The 17,031-nt window shown below is 40.2% G+C and overlaps 1 protein-coding gene across 5 annotated transcripts in view; it reads right to left on the bottom strand.

The window, feature by feature from the left end:
- ADCY7 (adenylate cyclase 7) overlaps nucleotides 1–17,031 on the bottom strand; it is a 257,372-nt gene that overhangs the window by 160,593 nt on the left and 79,748 nt on the right. For all 5 annotated transcript variants that reach the window (XM_068259628.1, XM_068259630.1, XM_068259629.1 and 2 more), the window contains one exon: nucleotides 10,871–10,958. The gene's annotated coding sequence lies outside the window, so the exon portion shown is untranslated. The remainder of the gene's footprint in view (nucleotides 1–10,870; nucleotides 10,959–17,031) is intronic.

The following is a 17,031-nucleotide window of genomic DNA, read 5'->3' as shown; positions in this document are numbered from 1 at the left end:
GTGCGGATCCCTCCTTTGGACTTCATGACTGAGCCACAAGCAACCATCACTGTTCCTCATGCAACAGTGCTATATGTACAGTTAAAAAGTGGGTTGAAACTCAAAATTATTTTTTTTCTCTAACACATTAAACACAGAAAAAAATGCATTTGAACGCTAAAACTGCTCTAATGTCATTTGAAAACATATTTACACTTAACTGAACCTTACTGAAAACATTGCCAATTTCAGTGCAAATGATCAGATTGACTTGTTACTGATCAAAGAAGAGAGTTATCTGCTTCCCCCTGGATACAGCCGAAACGTTTATGCATTGTTTACACAGCTCCATACACAATCTGATAATTCTGTATGGAAATGGCAATCTTATCAACAGTGCTGAGCGAAAAAGACAATCTTTTCACATTAATTTTTGTGAAAATTATGTAAAATTCGATTTTTTTGTTTTGCAAATTTTCATGCTAAAAATAAATGATTTTCACACTTTTTGCAATTTTTCACAGTAAAAATAATTTTTTGCACTGGAAAGAAAATAACTATATTGCGAAAATAAAATGCATTTTCACTAATATTTTCTCAAAATTGAAAATAGCATTTTCCATGCGAAAGTTCTCAAGCAATACTTTTTATCAATTAGCAGCTCAGTAACGAGAAAAAGTTGAGTTTTTAACCCTTTTTGGCTATTAGTTTTATCCCACTTTAAGTAAACATAAAATTAAATAGCAAAGAAAGCAAAAAGAAAAAAGAAAAGCAGACACTGTCGTGCAGTTGTTGACAAGCACATAATATCAGTCACAGGCAAATAATACCAGTCAATTGTTATAACCAGGTTTAGGTATCAGGCAGGTAGTGAGAAATTAATTCTATTGGCAGGAAGGTAGTGACAGGTGGATTGTAGAGGCAATTATACAGTCATTGGTAAATTGTAATGGCAGTGGTAGAACCCAGCTACAAACAAATGTATTTATTCATTTAAGTATTTATATAGCGCTGACATATTATGCAGCGCTGTACAGAGTATATTGTCTTGTCACTAACTGTCCCTCAGTGGGGCTCACATTATAGTCCCTACCGTAGTCATATGTATGTATCATGTAGTGTATGTATCATAGTCTAGGGCCAATTTAGGGGGAAGCCAATAAACTTATCTGTATGTTTTTGGGATGTGGGAGAAAACTGGAGTGCCAGGAGGAAACCCACGCAGACATGGGAAGAACATACAAACTCCTTGCAGATGTTGACCTGGCTGGGATTCAAACCGGGGACCCAGCGCTGCAAGGCGAGAGCGCTAACCACTACGCCACTGTGCAAATAATGAGTATAATTTAGTGACAAGCAGTATAGACGAGCTGTAGGTGGTAAGTATTGGCAGGAAGTAGGTGATGAGCAGTAGCAAAAGGTGGGTGAAAAGCAGTGGTAAATATCAGTGGGTGACAAGAAGTGACAGAAAGCAGTATGCGATAAGAACCAGTGGTAGACAGAATGGGTGACAGATAGTAGAGATAGTAATAATGATGACCAACATTTGTTTGCAACCAAAGCCGAGTAGGACATATAACTATTTAACTATAACTTTGATTAAAGGGAACCCGAAGTGAGAGGGATATGGAGGCTTCCATATTTATTTCCTTTTAAACAATACCAGTTGCCTGGCAGTCCTCCTGATCCTGTGTCTCTAATACATTTATAGGTATATATAGTATACAGTATAGGTAGTAATATGTTCCCCCAGTATAGATAGCCAGATTACCCCCATAGTATAGTGATGTAGCCACCTTCCTCCAGTATAGGTATCCAGGTGTCCCCTTTATATAGTTAGCCCTAGCTCCAACCCGCTGAGGGGCCTGCTGACAGATCTCTGCAGGGGGGTCCAGTCCAGCATGGTTACGCCCCTCTAAGTAACTCACTATCTGGAGCCATGAGAGGCAAGCAATCAGTCTTACTCTTCAGGCTTCTAGACGTCAATCATTACACTGGGAAATAATTATTTGTTCCTCTGCTAAATTTAAAAATGTGCCTACTTAAAAGGAATTACCAGTTTGTAGTTTTAAGGTAGATTAATTTTAACGGAGAAAGACTATCAACCAAAAATCCAGAAACAAAAAACGATTACAAATAAAGGAAACCTCATGACGGGGTTTTACATGCGTTTTCTTGAACAGGGGACCATGCGGGCCCTGCAAGATTTCAATCTATTCCGCTGTAGTAAGTTACCAATGGTGTTCTTGGTGACTGTGGCCCCAATTGCCTTCAGATCATTAACACACTCCCCCCATGACGTTACAGACTGATACTTCACCTTTCTCATGGTCCTCCTCCCCCCATGAGGCAAGATCTTGCTTGGAGGTCCAGAAGATGACTGATAATAATTTTACATTTCTTGCATTTCCAAATAATCATACCAATAGTTGTTACCTTCTAACCAAGCTCATCCCCAGGGGTTTTGTACCTCCAGCATTGTGCATTATCAACAGTCTTGATCATCAGCTTCTTTTGACTGCTCTTTGGTCTTGTCCACAGTTATGGAGAGGTTGTAATTGAAGAAATTGTTTCTGTGGACAAGTGTGCTTTATTCACATGACTTGAGATCAGGTGTGTCTGCAATTGATTGATTGGTTGATTGTAATCAGTATGCCACATGAGCACATAAGCAATCTGTGGGAGCCAGAATTCTGTCTGGCTTGTAGGGGGATTGCATACTTCACCTGGTTCCAAGAATTGTTGAGCTCAATGCATTTAAAGAAGAGCTTATGGGTAGAGGGGTGAAGGCTCCATAATTGTTTAGCTTGGGGAGGGGGACATTGTCTGATGTAACATAAAATTCAGACATTCCACAGTGTTTCACCTTATGTGGAGCAGATAGAAAACCAGGCAACCAATAACCAAAAGGGATATGTTGTTGCTTCACTGAACTGTGAAGAGAACTGTTAAAGTGAACCTAAGATGAAAATAAACTGATGCGATAAACACTTATTTTATATTTAAACATTTGTAAAGTAGATTGGATGTGTTGTTGTTTCTGCTCAGCGGCAGCCTTTGAAGTGTCTCTAAATGAAAATACATGAACGATTGACCTTTTTTTATCTCGCCCTGCTCTCAGAAGTTGTATTCTGCCAGGAAAACTTTTAAGCTGTAATTTGTGTATCATAATGTTTACTATATTCCCTACAAGGTACCAACAAGACAAAAGCAGGCACTTCCACTTATTAATATGTTTTGCACTGTACATACACATGTTTATCTCACCGTGTCACATGTTGCCTCGGGTACACTTTAAGCAAAGGTAGAGGAGAACGGCTGCATGGTACCAGAACACCACCATAGTGCCATACCGTACGCTACAGAATGTCTGAAGTTCTCGCCACATTGCACCTTGTACACCAGAGGGTCCTCTAGGCCTTTGAATGGATGGTTTATGCCTAAAAACTGTTCTGTAGTTGCCATCCCTTCCTTGTAAAGCACCCCATACAATTTCTTGGGCAACTATCTCTTTTATGTTCAGCATCCATATAGAGAAGCCCCTCTCTTTCATGTGCAGCTCCCTTGAGCAGCAGCTCCACTATGAGCTCATATGAACTTACCTGTTTTCTGCTACTGTTTTCACAACAAGCAAATGCATATATTTAAATTATTTTTAAATATTTTTATTCATTTTTCCATGCACGGAGGATTTACATATGATCATATGACTGAGGTAGTTCAGGCTTATTCAAGCAGTTTTATGATTGGTGTGTTGATGTGAGATGCATAGTTGAATGGTGCCCAGCGGTGTTGAATATGCATAATATATTGTACATTTTATTAAAAATTGAAGTTCAATCACTATTTTAGCGCAGGAGTTATTTTATGTTTTAGTGTGTTTGAATTGACTGTGACTGGGAGCTGCCACAGTATTCTCTTTGCTGCAATTATTATTATTTAGAAATAGCGCTGCAACCAAATTCATTTTCTCTGTTCTGTTTAAACAACCCTATATGAGTGAGTCTGTAATTTACTATCCCTTCATCACAGCTGAGAGCTTTCAAGTGTGTGAGAATTCCTCAAAAGGAATGATCACACCATTGTAAAAAACTACATTTTAATAACATTCAGGCTAAGTTCACAGTGGGATGTTAAAGTCGCGCGTTAAAACAGCATTTAACGCAGAATAACTCACTGCAATGAAAAACCAATGCCCTGTTCACAGTGCACACGTTGCGTTGGTGTCTAACGCTGCACGTTAAGTAAAAGTACTGCATGCAGTGCGTTATACACGTTATTAGCTGCGTTGGACTGTTTGCACATGGTCAGTAATGACTTGGAAGCATACTTTTCATTGCCTGTATTTTTTACTGTATCTGCTGTATGCGACGGTAACGCTGTGTTGCCACTTTTTGGGCGCATTGCGTTGTAAGCTTGCGGTGCGACTTTAAAGTGGCATCAAAACGCAACGTCTTACTGTGAATCTAGCCTCAGACAAAAAAGTGACAGCGCTCAAGGATGCACCTGAAATGTAAGCCCACAAAGGCAATGCAGAGCCCCTCTGGAACTAAATACATGCCTTGAATACAAATCAGATGCAAATTATGTGCTAATTCTAATCTAAAATTTTGAAAGTGGATGTGAAGCAGTGAATGCAGCTAGTCACAAGTATACTTGCATTCAATTTGCACAGTGGGAGACATGGCAGCGCCTTCAAACAAATTGCATTATTTTTTTAAAACATTGTTCTGGTTTAGCAAAAGAACTCAGTGATTCCGTCTTATGTTCATGTGTGTCCATAAGTTGTGCATTTAGGAATAGGCACGCAGCGGTGAAGCCTGAGGGCGGTTTCACACTGCACATTGGCAGTAGCAAAAAGGCCTTCTGCAGTAATCCCCCGTCAGGCAGCAGGCCATATAGGAAGTGAGGTTCTCTAACGCTCACTTCCTGTGGCTGAATTGATGACGTGTACAGAAGAGTATTGACGAAATATGCTTCCGCGCATGCACAACGTATAAAACTAGCGGCGGTCGTTTAAAAAAACACCTGCGTCGCCATAGACTTACATGACTTCCGGTCCACCGCACGTCGCCACATGAGTTGCACGGTAACATAGGTATGTGCTAGTGTTAGGGTGCTTTCGCCGTAGTGCACCGCAATGCATGCAATGTGAACTACCCCATAGACTTTCATTGCCCTAGCGTTAGCTGCAGCAAAATGTGTGTAAAAGGCCCCTGAAGAAGATATAAAAGAATTGTATAAAAAGCTTGCTCTCTTAATATGTTTAATAAAGTGTACCATCCTTATTCAAAACTTTCTACTTTATTGCAGTCAAATTCTACTGGAATTTTCTCACCACTCCAAACTTTTTTTTTAATTTAAAGTGGATCCGAGATCAAATGTGGGGTAATCACTAATGGCCTCCTCAAATACATCAGTCAATTTCTCCCCCTAATTATTTTTCTTCCCTCTCCTATCACCATCTTACGTAATTAACCTCTGCTTCTCATCTATCTACCACTGCTGCTCTCCTGGATCCAAGATCGCTCCTGGGAGCGCCTCACTCAGAATCGCAAACGCACTAAAATAACCTATTTCCACTAAGTGCGAATCGCAGCCATTTTCCGCATGCGACTGCACATAGCGTAATAATGCAATCCTGCTGGGCCATCACTACCATGTTTCTTGGACCTTTTTTTGAGTGCCTTTTGTATTTGCATTTTTGAGGCTGCATTTGCGTCTTTAACGTGGTGGTAGGCTGAATTTGATACAGGAAACCACTTATTGGTAACTTTCTAACGTGGGTGAGGTTTAGCTAAGTTGTACTTTGTATTTATAATGCTGCTGGTGCAACATAGTCAAGGCCAGGATCTGTTTTAATCTAAAATCCATTCAAACCCATGCATTAATTGTTTTTGTTTGGTAAATATGTACTCCTTTTAAAACCCCTCAGTTGTGAAGTGGTTAATATTGGCAACCTTAAAGTGAACCTCCAGACTAAAAATGTATTCAGCAGCACTGAAAAGGCTTGGTGTTTCTTTAACAGTTTCACAGCATCAGAACTTTGTTTTTCTTTTCCCAAGCCTCATTTTTAGCTGCACAGAAAAAAACTGAGATTTGAAGTCTAGCATGCGCAGCTGGGAGGGGTAATCAGGACACAGTACAGTTTGCTGCCCCCATGAAAAAGATGGCTGCCCCCATGACAAAGATGGCAGCCCCCATGAAATCACAAACGTTTGCCTGTTCTTTTAAAACAGGGTGGATAAGAGATTATATTACCTATTTATTTGAATTAACATAACTAATGTAACTTAATGACAGTATGTTTGTTTAGGCTGAAGTTCCCCTTTAATGTTTTATCTAGACATTGCAAGTCCCTTCTTAGAAACATATCGTGATTGAACACTGAAAAATTTCCTAAGACAGTTCAGGCATATGACTGAACAGCAATGCAATAATCATAAGGTACACTTTATAATACACAGGCACAGATGTACCTGGCTGACAGTGAAAGAAAAGGTAAACACTGTACAGGACAATGAGGGCAGGCATGCTTTGTCTAAAAAAAGCTATGCTGTTTCTTTATTGCGCAGCTGTTTACATTATCACCTTATCAGCTGCCTCTCTTTCTCTCATTCACAGCCAGAAAATCTCAATTGCTCAACAATAAATTGCAGCCAGAGAAAATGAAGAACACAGACTCTGAATTGTGAGTCAAGAAGCAGCATGTTTCAAAATACTATTTACCATGAAACTACTGATTTTGTCACATGGAAAATTTTCCCCAAAATGGTAGGGTTGGGCAGAAGCTTAAAGCGTAACTGTCGGGCATAAAATCAATTCTTTATTTTTGTCAGGTAATCAAGTAAACTAGGCAATCCAAAAGTTAAAAATTACTCTTATTTTTCTTCTCCATAAAATATTTCCCCAGTTTCCCTGGCTCTTTTTTTTAGGTACATCTGCTGCACAAAGGATGTTGCAGGGCATGCTGGGCTGTCTTTTTGCTTCTTTAGTATGCCCTCAGACTTAACTAATGCAGCCTGATTGGATGAAGCCTCTTTCCCTCCTGTTTTCCCCTCTCACACCTCTGTTCCTCTCTGATTGGCCAATATTTCTCATGCTTCTCAAGCTACAGTGTCACACAATGACAAAGCACTTTCTATTGTAGTAGAGTTGGGTGGGAGTGTCTGAAGACTGGGGGAGATTTATCAAACATTACCAACAGTTTTTTCTTCTTAATCTGTTCTAACCAGCAGGGAGAACAGTTCTGCATGATAATAAGAACGTTCTTAAATCCTAGGTAATAGTGGCAGTTTAGCATGAATTTCTAGAGCTGCACTACAGTTAAGAGAAGTGCAAATCCATCCCTAAACTGGCGCAGATTAAGAAGTGCTTGATAGCAGTTCTACAGATCTGCTGGAATGACATGATTTCAGAGTGCAGGCTATACATGATTTGTGATGTGCTCCTCCCACCTGCTGAATTCCTCCTCAGAGCCTGCTGCTATCAATACAGCAGGTGTGTTGGTTAACTCAGCAACAGCAATTCCCCTCACACACTGCACTGTCTGAGAGACCTTCCTAGCACCTCCTATTATACAACAGTTTTAGAAAGAATCTGATTTCTTAAGATGCCCGAGACAGTTCTGCATGGATTTCTAAAAACCTACTAATATTTTGTCTCAGACACTCTTGATAAATCTGTCCCACAGTGTTTGCACTGGATGCCCTCCTCTCAGAGTAAGGGAGGAAATGACATCAATATTGGCTTCATTCAGAGGGAATTAAAATGGCAAATGCCTGAAACAGAATTATCTTTATTTACTACATATAATTCACTGAAATCAAAATGTGGAAAGTACAATACATACGTTATGTACATAGAGCAAGTACTTATCTACTTATATATGTGTGGTTTTTTGAGATAGTACTGCTGACAGTTCCTCTTTAAAGCAAACCTGTACGAGACAAAGGGGGAGAAATAGGCACCCAGGGTATGATAAAACTATGTTAAAAGCAACTAACATGAAAAAAGTTTGAGGTGTCTTACCTCAATGATGACACGTTCAAAATAACTTGTAACGTTCTTTAATATGCACTTGGCAACGCGTTTCATGGGTCTCAGCCCAAGCCAAATAAAGCCAGCATCTGAGGCAAGTTCTGGTTCACCATGAGCTTGTTGGGCAATCTCTAACTCTGGGTGTTTCAAGTCCTACCCCATTGAGCCATATGCCATGCACGGATGAGGATCAACCAATCCAAAACAGTCTGTATATCCATGTTGGATTAGTTTGGGACAATAAAGAGATGATTTGCATATTCAGCAGTGATGCACTGTGGGACACCTCAAAGATCACTCCAAATGGAATAATTGCAAATACCTTCTGCTTTAAAGAGAATCTGTACTCTAACATTCTTACACTAAAAAACATACCATTCTATCCCTTATTTTTTCCTGTGCCCCTCTGTGCTGTTTCTGCCACTCTCTGCTGCAATCCTGGCTTGTAATTAACAGTTTTAGGCAGTGTTTACAAACAAACTAACCAGCTTGTGATAGGCTCACATAAACAGAGTGTGTGAGTCATACAGAGTGTGCAGGGGGCCTGCAGAGGGTGTGTATCGCCTCTATCCAATTACAAGCAGCCCTGCACATTCCACACATTCAAGCCTTAGCCCGACAGACACAACAGAGGAAAGGAGATAAGATTTATTAAAGAGACAGTGCAATTAGGAAAGGCTGCAGTAAGCCAGAGCACATTAGAACAGGCATAGGAACTTATAGGATAGAAGAACTAAGGCTGAAACATGTGTTACAGAGTCTCTTTAAAAAGGCAAATTTATGTTTTGCAAAGCATGTTAGTAAGGAGGATCTTTGAGCTCTCTAAGCCCCTTACACACTCCTTAGAGTTCTGGTTCACCATGAAAACCAGAGCTTGCTGGGCAATCTGCAACTCATTTAATAAATTAAAGGCATAAAGGCAGGGCCAGTTCTAGACCTTTCACTGCCTGAGGCAAACTTGTGAGGATGCCCCCCCCCCCCCCCCACACACACACACACACACACACACACACACACACTTAAAACGATCGCACAGCACCCAAAAAAATTTCCCCCTCAGTATAAGTAGGTAGCCAGGTATAGGTGCCCCTATATAAGGTAGCCAGGTATAGTTGCCCCCAGTGTAGGTAGCCAGTATAATTGCCCAAGTATGGGTAGCTAGTATAGTTGCCCCAGTATAGGTAGCCAATATTGTTGCCCCCAGTATAGGTAGCTAATATAGTTGCCCCAGTATAGGTAGCTAGTATAGTTGCCCCAAGTATAGGTAGCTGCTCCAGTATAGGTAGTATAGTTGCCCTCAGTATAGGTAGTATAGTTGCCCAGTATAATTAGCTAGTATAATTGCCCCAGTATAGGTAGTATAGTTGCCTCAGTATAGGTAGCTAGTATAGTTGCCCAAAGTATAGGTAGTATAGTTGCCTCAGTATAGGTAGCTAGTATAGTTGCCCAAAGTATAGGTAGTATAGTTGCCCCATTATAGGTAGCTGCCCCAGTATAGGTAGTATAGTTGCCCTAGTATAGGTAGCTAGTATAGTTGCCCCAGGAGGTAGCCAGCCTGGAAGGGGAGCATCGGGCACAGCAGTGGTTTGGGGGGGTACCTGGGAGAATGCATGTTGTCTTACAGGAAAAGACTAGTTTCACCAAATATTCATGATTATTGTCTTGCTTGCACACTTTGTAAGTTGTTCATTGTCAAATAAACACTATTCACTGCATCTCACAGCATCTTCATCTTACAGAGTTTCTCACAACTACCTGAGACATTGACAAGTATTTGTTTCAATCTGTATGATTTTCATGATACTGAGATATATATACAGATATACATATATATATATGTGTAATATATATAATATATATATGTGTGTGTGTGTGTGTGTGTGTGTGTATACATATATATATATATATATATATATATATATATATATATATATATATATATATATATATATATATATATATATATATATATATATATATATATATATATATATATATATATATATATATATATATATATATATATATATACACACACACACACACACACACACACACACACACACACACACACACACACAGGTGAAATTCGAAAAAGTAGAGTAGCGTGCAAAAGTCCATTTATTTCAGTAATTCAACTTAAACGATTAAACTAATATATAAGATAGGAAACCTTTGCAGGTGTTTTGGATTAACTAGCTGATTAGAGTGACACTTTTTAGCCTAATTTGATAAATAAAAAGAAACCACTTCTTTGTTTTTCTTTTTGTTTTGTTTTTTAAATCCTCGCGTTACAGTATTTTTACATGTACCTAAAACGTTTGCACAAAACCATGGGAAAGTTTAGGCACTTGTGAAAATGTTGTAAGGCAAGGATATCACACATGTACCTAACTACAAATTGATATGAAAAATGTATTTGAATTTTTTTCACTTAAAAATCCCTAAGCAATAGGTGGAAAAAATGTCATTTGGAAATGAACGACCAATTGAAATTTCAGTAGCAGGTGTTTAAAGCACTTGCAAAAAGAGAAAAGAAAGGAATGAATTGTAGGGAGAGTGTGTAGACAAAGGGAGCACAAGAACAGGCTTAAAAAAAAAAAAAAAAAAAAAAAAAAAAGCCTGGCTGCCCCTCTTCACTAAGCTGCTTTACCTCCTACCATGGTAACCAACCTATTGAGATCCCAAAGTCCTGCTGCGGACTACAGGTTAACACATTCCCTGCCACAGTACCTTGAAAATCTGCATAAAACTGCCAAAGACAGACATGCTACTTGTCAGATTCCTATTGTAAAAGAGGATATCGCTGCAACAATAAAGCCGAAATAAGAATGTGCATCTCGCATCTTACCTTCTCTGTGCTCAAACCCTTCTTTCGTCAGGTTAGTTGCTTCGATCAAAGTCAGACGACCCCTAATTTGCAAGGATCTGTTAAAAGACTGTAAAAGAAAACGTCATGAGAACCCGGGATGGGACTGGGGGGAAGACACTGTAAAGCGTAATATTGGTAGCATATGGTAACTAGAGATTGAGGCTGCCACCTTGTAAGTAGTCTTATCAGGAGCTGTAGTACCAGTTTCACTTTAGATAAGTAACTCAGCAAGAGCTGAAAAATGGGAGATCTGTCAATTCTGCTACACACACAAAGTTTGCCCAAAACTGGAACAGTGACACATTTTATAACACAGCAGATTAGTAGTAGTAGTATAACTATCAAGTCTCCCTCTGCTGCTCAAAAGTGATGTTTTAAATGCTTACATTTGTTGCTGTTCCCATTAAACAGCACTGCATTAAAATAAATCCCACATTTTTTCTTTCTACTAAATTCCATCTAGAGGGTCATTTTGAAAACATATTTGACTAATAGACAGACAGCAGGCCTAATGTTGTGATTAGAGATGGTCAATGAGATGCTAATAATTTTGAGCTGATGCAAATTTAATGTTAATTTGATGCAAATGTATACAGGTTCGAACTGGACTAATAAAATGCAGTGGCTGCCAGATCTTGATTGATTCATTTCCAAGTTACATATGTTTGCATAAAAGTATAATAAAATTTGAGTCAACTCAAATTTCTTAAAGAGAAACCGTGACCAAGAACTGAACGCCTACAAGAAACTCTGAGGACCATGGTCCTGGCGGTTTCCTGTCTTTGAACCTTGTTGCATTGTGGGAAGTAGCTGTTTACAGATGTTTCCAACTGCCAAAAAAGCATGCAGCAGCTACATCACCTGCCAGAAGTAAAAATGTGACCATGTCATAAATGTCAGAATGTAATTCAGGCATTTAAAAGATTTTACAATGGGGAAACACTGACTAAATAATTTATACATAATTATTTTAAAAATGAAGCACTTTTTTATTACATTATTTTCACTGGAGTTCCTCTTTAACATCTCTTAGTATAGCATGGCCCTTCCTGAAAAGCTATTATCTGTAGTATGGTAGGTGGACACCGTTCTCCCCTCCCTGTCACCTGTTATTCTGCCAGGAGCTGCGACCACATCACTGCTGCCTAAACCCAGCAATCCACAGCGTTCCTAGCTCCTATAGACTAATGTTAGGTTTTAAGTGTAGATAAGCTCTCTGCTTGATGTGATTCTACTGCTGGATATAGGCAATGGTACTTCCTAGCAACTGATAGAATGTCATTCACCCATTACACTGCAGAAATAGTTATTCTCATAGGTGAGACAGCTCGGGCAGCACTAAACTCACAGCACTAGCTCTACTTTTATTTTTTTCAATTAAATCAACTTTACAGTAATCGGAGTTGTAAGTGAAAAGCTATCCATCTCTAAAAAAACAGTTTAATTTCTAATAGTACTGAAAAAAAAAATCACAAAACCTTCCATAAATATGCAATGAAAAGCAATTCCGTTGTATGGTTTTGCCCGTTAAAGTGTACCAGAGGCTAAATATATTCAAAGTGTTATACATACCTGGGGCTTCCTCCAGCCCCATCTGCACAGATCTCTCCCACGCCGCCGTCCTCAGTCTTCTCCGTCTTCTGTACCGGATCCTGTAAGTTAGGCCAGTCGCAGCAAGTCTGAGCAAGCGCTGTCTGCTTCCTCTGTCGGATATGCCACTGGTTAAACCCCCTATTTCCTCCACTGCCAAATTAGCAAGACAGAATTAGCAGTTCTCTCAAGCACCAAATCAGGTTTCAGCTGCAAAATAAGTCAAGGACTGTAGCTGATTGCTGTGGGCAACTGCTACACTTCTGAAACATTCTTCTCTGCAGACCTCAATGGAAAAGAAAGTTGATGCCAGTTGATCCTGTGGATGATTTTGTTTCTTGTTTCAGTCTGTGGATCACTTCCTATCTTTTCCATTGAGGTCTGCCTGACATACTGGATCCTGCACCTGTGAGTGACGTTCTGAACTTTGTCTGTCATTCTTCTCTGCACTTGTGTCAGTAGGCAAATCCCACAGTGTTAGATTTACCAAGACAATTTTAGGATACATTGAAACAAAAATCTAGCAGTTTCCTATAGTAGCCAATCAGAACTTTTGTTTCGCCTGTCTTGGTTAATCATCCCAACATTATTATGATGTGATTAAAAAACATGCTGTTATGTACATCCATTTATAGGTACCAGCAAGATCTCTATTATTTCAGCAGAGAATAGAGTTTTTTCACTTGTACTGTAATGATTAACAGCTTCAGGAAAACCATCCACAGGATCTATGATATTAACAACCTGTATCCAGGAACTGACAGGTCAGAAAATCACATTTACTTTAACAATTTAATAACCAATATACTTTTGCAAAGAGAAACCCAACTGAAAGTTTAAACACCTATTGATGCTTTTTATCATGCGCCATTAAATACAGCTATTGCAGACAAAAATCATTGAGAAGCACATGTGATTTTTTCCAAAGTGAAATCAGCACAAGCATTGATCACTGTAATAAAAGAGGGCGGGGAACAAATCAGGCAAATCCCTGCCAGCCTTCACGCTTCCTTTTTTTTACTGAAATGACAGTGCTTTATATATAAAGGGATGCCTGTGGTATCGGGTCTGTAGCACTGGAGTGGGTGATGTATACCACCACTGCATTATTTTATTTATACTTCAGAATCCCTTTAAGCCTGGCATGCATTCTCAATTTTAACTGGCCACTGACTGGACAATTTTACCATTTTCATATAGTAAAAGAGCTTATCTACACAATTTTTTCATAGTATTCAAAATCTGTTTGCCCTCATACTACACGGAGATGGTAAAATTGGTCAGTGGTTGGCCAATCAAAATTGGATGAGTGTTTGCGCCTTAAAACTATTTCTGTATCACAAAGCCTAGCTACTGTGAGAATGAAGGAACAAACCACCTCATTAAAAACACAAAATGCAGAATAGGACAGTGAATAGTATGTAGGACAAACAACCCCTGCCACCACCTTCCAAGCCAAAGTTAACTTCTAATTGAAAAAATATTAACAACATAGATCACTAGAGGGGTTCTTAGTGACTCACTGGAGTTTTGAAACATTCAATAAAAAGAGTAATAATCTGTGAACATGATTGAAAGAAATTACGGTACTTTGCGTACACAAAGTAAAGGTCTTAAAGAAAATCTGTTACTAAAAAAAGGTTCCCATGGGGAGTACTCACCTCGGGTGGGGGAAGCCTCAGCGATAAAGCTCCCAAAACGGCGGGGATGTAAAATCTTTACCTTCCCGACTCCAGCGCAGGCTCGGCTCCCCGCTCGGAGGTAGGCGGAAATAGCCGATCTCTGTCGGTTCGCTCTACTGCGCAGGCGTAAGTCTCCTGCGCCTGCATAGTAGAGCAGATCCGACAGAGATCGGCTATTTAAGCCCATTTCCATTTGGAAAGCTGCAACAGCGCCCCCGCTGAAGCCAGAAAAGGTAAATATTGCACAGCCTGACAAATTGTCGGTTGTGCGTTCTGTGGGTTGTAGCGAGACCGCCGTGGGACACAGGAGGATGGGGGAAGCCTCATTAGGATCCAGAGGCTTCCCCCTTCCAAGGTGAGTACCCCCCATGGTAACTTTTTTTTCGTTACAGAGTCTCTTTAATATGCCAAATTCAAAATTTGTTAGTAAAAATCTGTGAATAGCTTACAAAGTGAGTTGTATAGAATCCACGCTAAGTGTTTATAAATGTCGGATTTCAACTATATGTAAAATAAAAATGTTTTTGCATAAGAAACTTTTTTTGTATTTTATTCATTTTCGCTGGGTTTTATAAAACCAGAAAATAATACTAAATTGTGCATACTTGATAATGAAGACCAACAAGAAGAATGCATATTTTGTCAGAACAAGATGACCGATGCTAATAAAGCATACTGTAACATTCTAGATTAAGCATTTTTCTGAGAAACAAGATAATATCACAAAGCAAAATGAGAGATCTTGGATGGTGTTCCTCATGAAAATGGCTCAAGGAATGTAGTGTACTATTTTATGGCTGGGATATGGTTGCTTAAATTAGTAGTACAAATTATATTTTGCAATGTGTTAGAAGTCTGATATTTTGTGCTTATCTCTAGAAGAGAAGCCTGGATTGCCAAGAAATGTTACACAACAAAAATTATGTTTTTCACAAATAATGTAAAATGTCTTAAAGCACACCTGAAGTGAGAGGAATATGGAGAATGACATATGTATTCCCTGTAAACAATACAGATTGCCTGGCTCTCCAGTTAGTCATCTGCCTGAAGGTTGACAAGATTAGCTGAATGCTTTATTCAGGTGTGTGCACTGCAGCTCAAGAGATCTGAACAACAGGCAGGCCAGGCAACTGGTATTGTTTCAAAAGAAATAAATATGGCAGATACCATACTCCTCGCACGTCAGGTTCCCTTTGTCATAAAAGATCATTGAGTAAAGTTGTGATGAATAAGAAGTCTACATCTGCAAAATGACTGTTGGACTGAATACCATTCTCACAAACCCTATTAGCACCAAAACAGTATGAAGGGAACTCCTCAAGCAAAGGATGAGGTGCCATTGCAAAACCATTCATCAGCTACCAAGAGGAGACAGTAGTGTCAAAATCATCAAACCTAGATTATGGAGCAATAGAAAAAGTTAATTTGGCCAGATGTGTCAAGAATTACACGGTTTCTGACTTCTGGCCAAATTAAGATCTGGAGAATGCCATCCCAAGCTTACAATCCAGATTGTTTGCTATCCAGGGCCGTGCAGAGGACCCTCAAGGGGGTGGTGCTCAAATTTGAAAAAGGGGCCCTAATCGAACAATTGTGCTAAATTGTGTATGTAATACCCGCTCTCCAGAAAGCATTAGGCAGTCTTAACCCCCCCCCCCACACACACACACACACACACACCTTCATAGCAGTATCAGGCAGACTTTGTATCTCCTTCCAATCAACTCTTTTGGCGCCACCACTCTCAAATCAGTAGTCATATGTGCCAACTGTTAGAGTGGGCACAGTGAAGCCCACGGTGCAGGCATGGACTCACCTTTCATTACTGGGACGTCTGTCCCTCTAGATCAGCACCCAAGCTTCTTTTCAGGCAAAGGAGCAGTGGTTGCCAATATGCAGTGGTTGCTAAGGATTAGTAGATGCAAGACTGCAGTAAGTGTCAAGGTGCAGTGGGTGGTTAAATGCAAAGGTCCAGTTTGTGCTAAGTTGCAGTGGGTGCAGAGATACCAAAGTACAGTCTGTGTCAAGCTGCTGTGGATACCAAGGTCCAGTTTGTATTGGGTGTTTATTTGCAGTGGGTGCTATGCTGTATTGTATGCTGAATGAGTAGCAGATGGTGATGAACAATAGTGGGTGCCATGTGAGTGCTAATTGGTACAGGGAGCCAGTTGAGTGTTGGACATGAGTGAGTAGGGAGTGCAATGTGTGGTCTGGATGTGTGCCATGGGAGAGTACTGAATCTCATATGGGTTCAGACCAAGGGTAGGTACTGGGTACTATTTGGGTGCTGGCCATGGACGGGTACTAGGTGCATATAATGGCTTTGGAACTTGGTGCCATGTGAGTACTGTGCCATGTGGGCGTTAATTATGGATGTAATAGGGTGTTATGTGGGTCTTAGGTGCAAATACTGAGTGCCAAGTGGGTACTGGGAGTGAGTACATGGTGCCATATGGGTGATGGGTGCTGGCTAGTGGGGTATTTGTTGTCATGTGGGTGCTAAATGCAGATGCTGGGTGCCATGTGGGTTCTGGGTGCTGGCACAGGGTGTCTTGTGGATTTCTGGTTGTATGGGTGGGTATCAAGCATAATGTAGGTGCTGATAGCAGGTATTCAGTCCCTTGTGAGTTCTGAGTGCATGTACTGGATGTCATGTGAGCGCTCGGTGTTTGTGCTGGGCACCAAGTGGAGGCTTAGTGCAACTGGAACTACTGCAGATGAAGCATGTAGGTGTTGGTTGCAGGTACTGGGTATCACATAGGTGCGAATACTTGGTGCCATGCCTGCAGTGTGGGTCCTTTGGGGGAGGTCACTGTGGATCTTGGGGGAGGTAGAGGTCATTGTGGGTGCTGGAGGAAGGGAAGGTCA

Source organism: Hyperolius riggenbachi, chromosome 11 (assembly GCF_040937935.1).
Source record: "Hyperolius riggenbachi isolate aHypRig1 chromosome 11, aHypRig1.pri, whole genome shotgun sequence".
NCBI classification, from domain to species: Eukaryota; Metazoa; Chordata; class Amphibia; order Anura; family Hyperoliidae; genus Hyperolius; species Hyperolius riggenbachi.
This window is presented reverse-complemented; position numbering and strand designations above follow the sequence as displayed.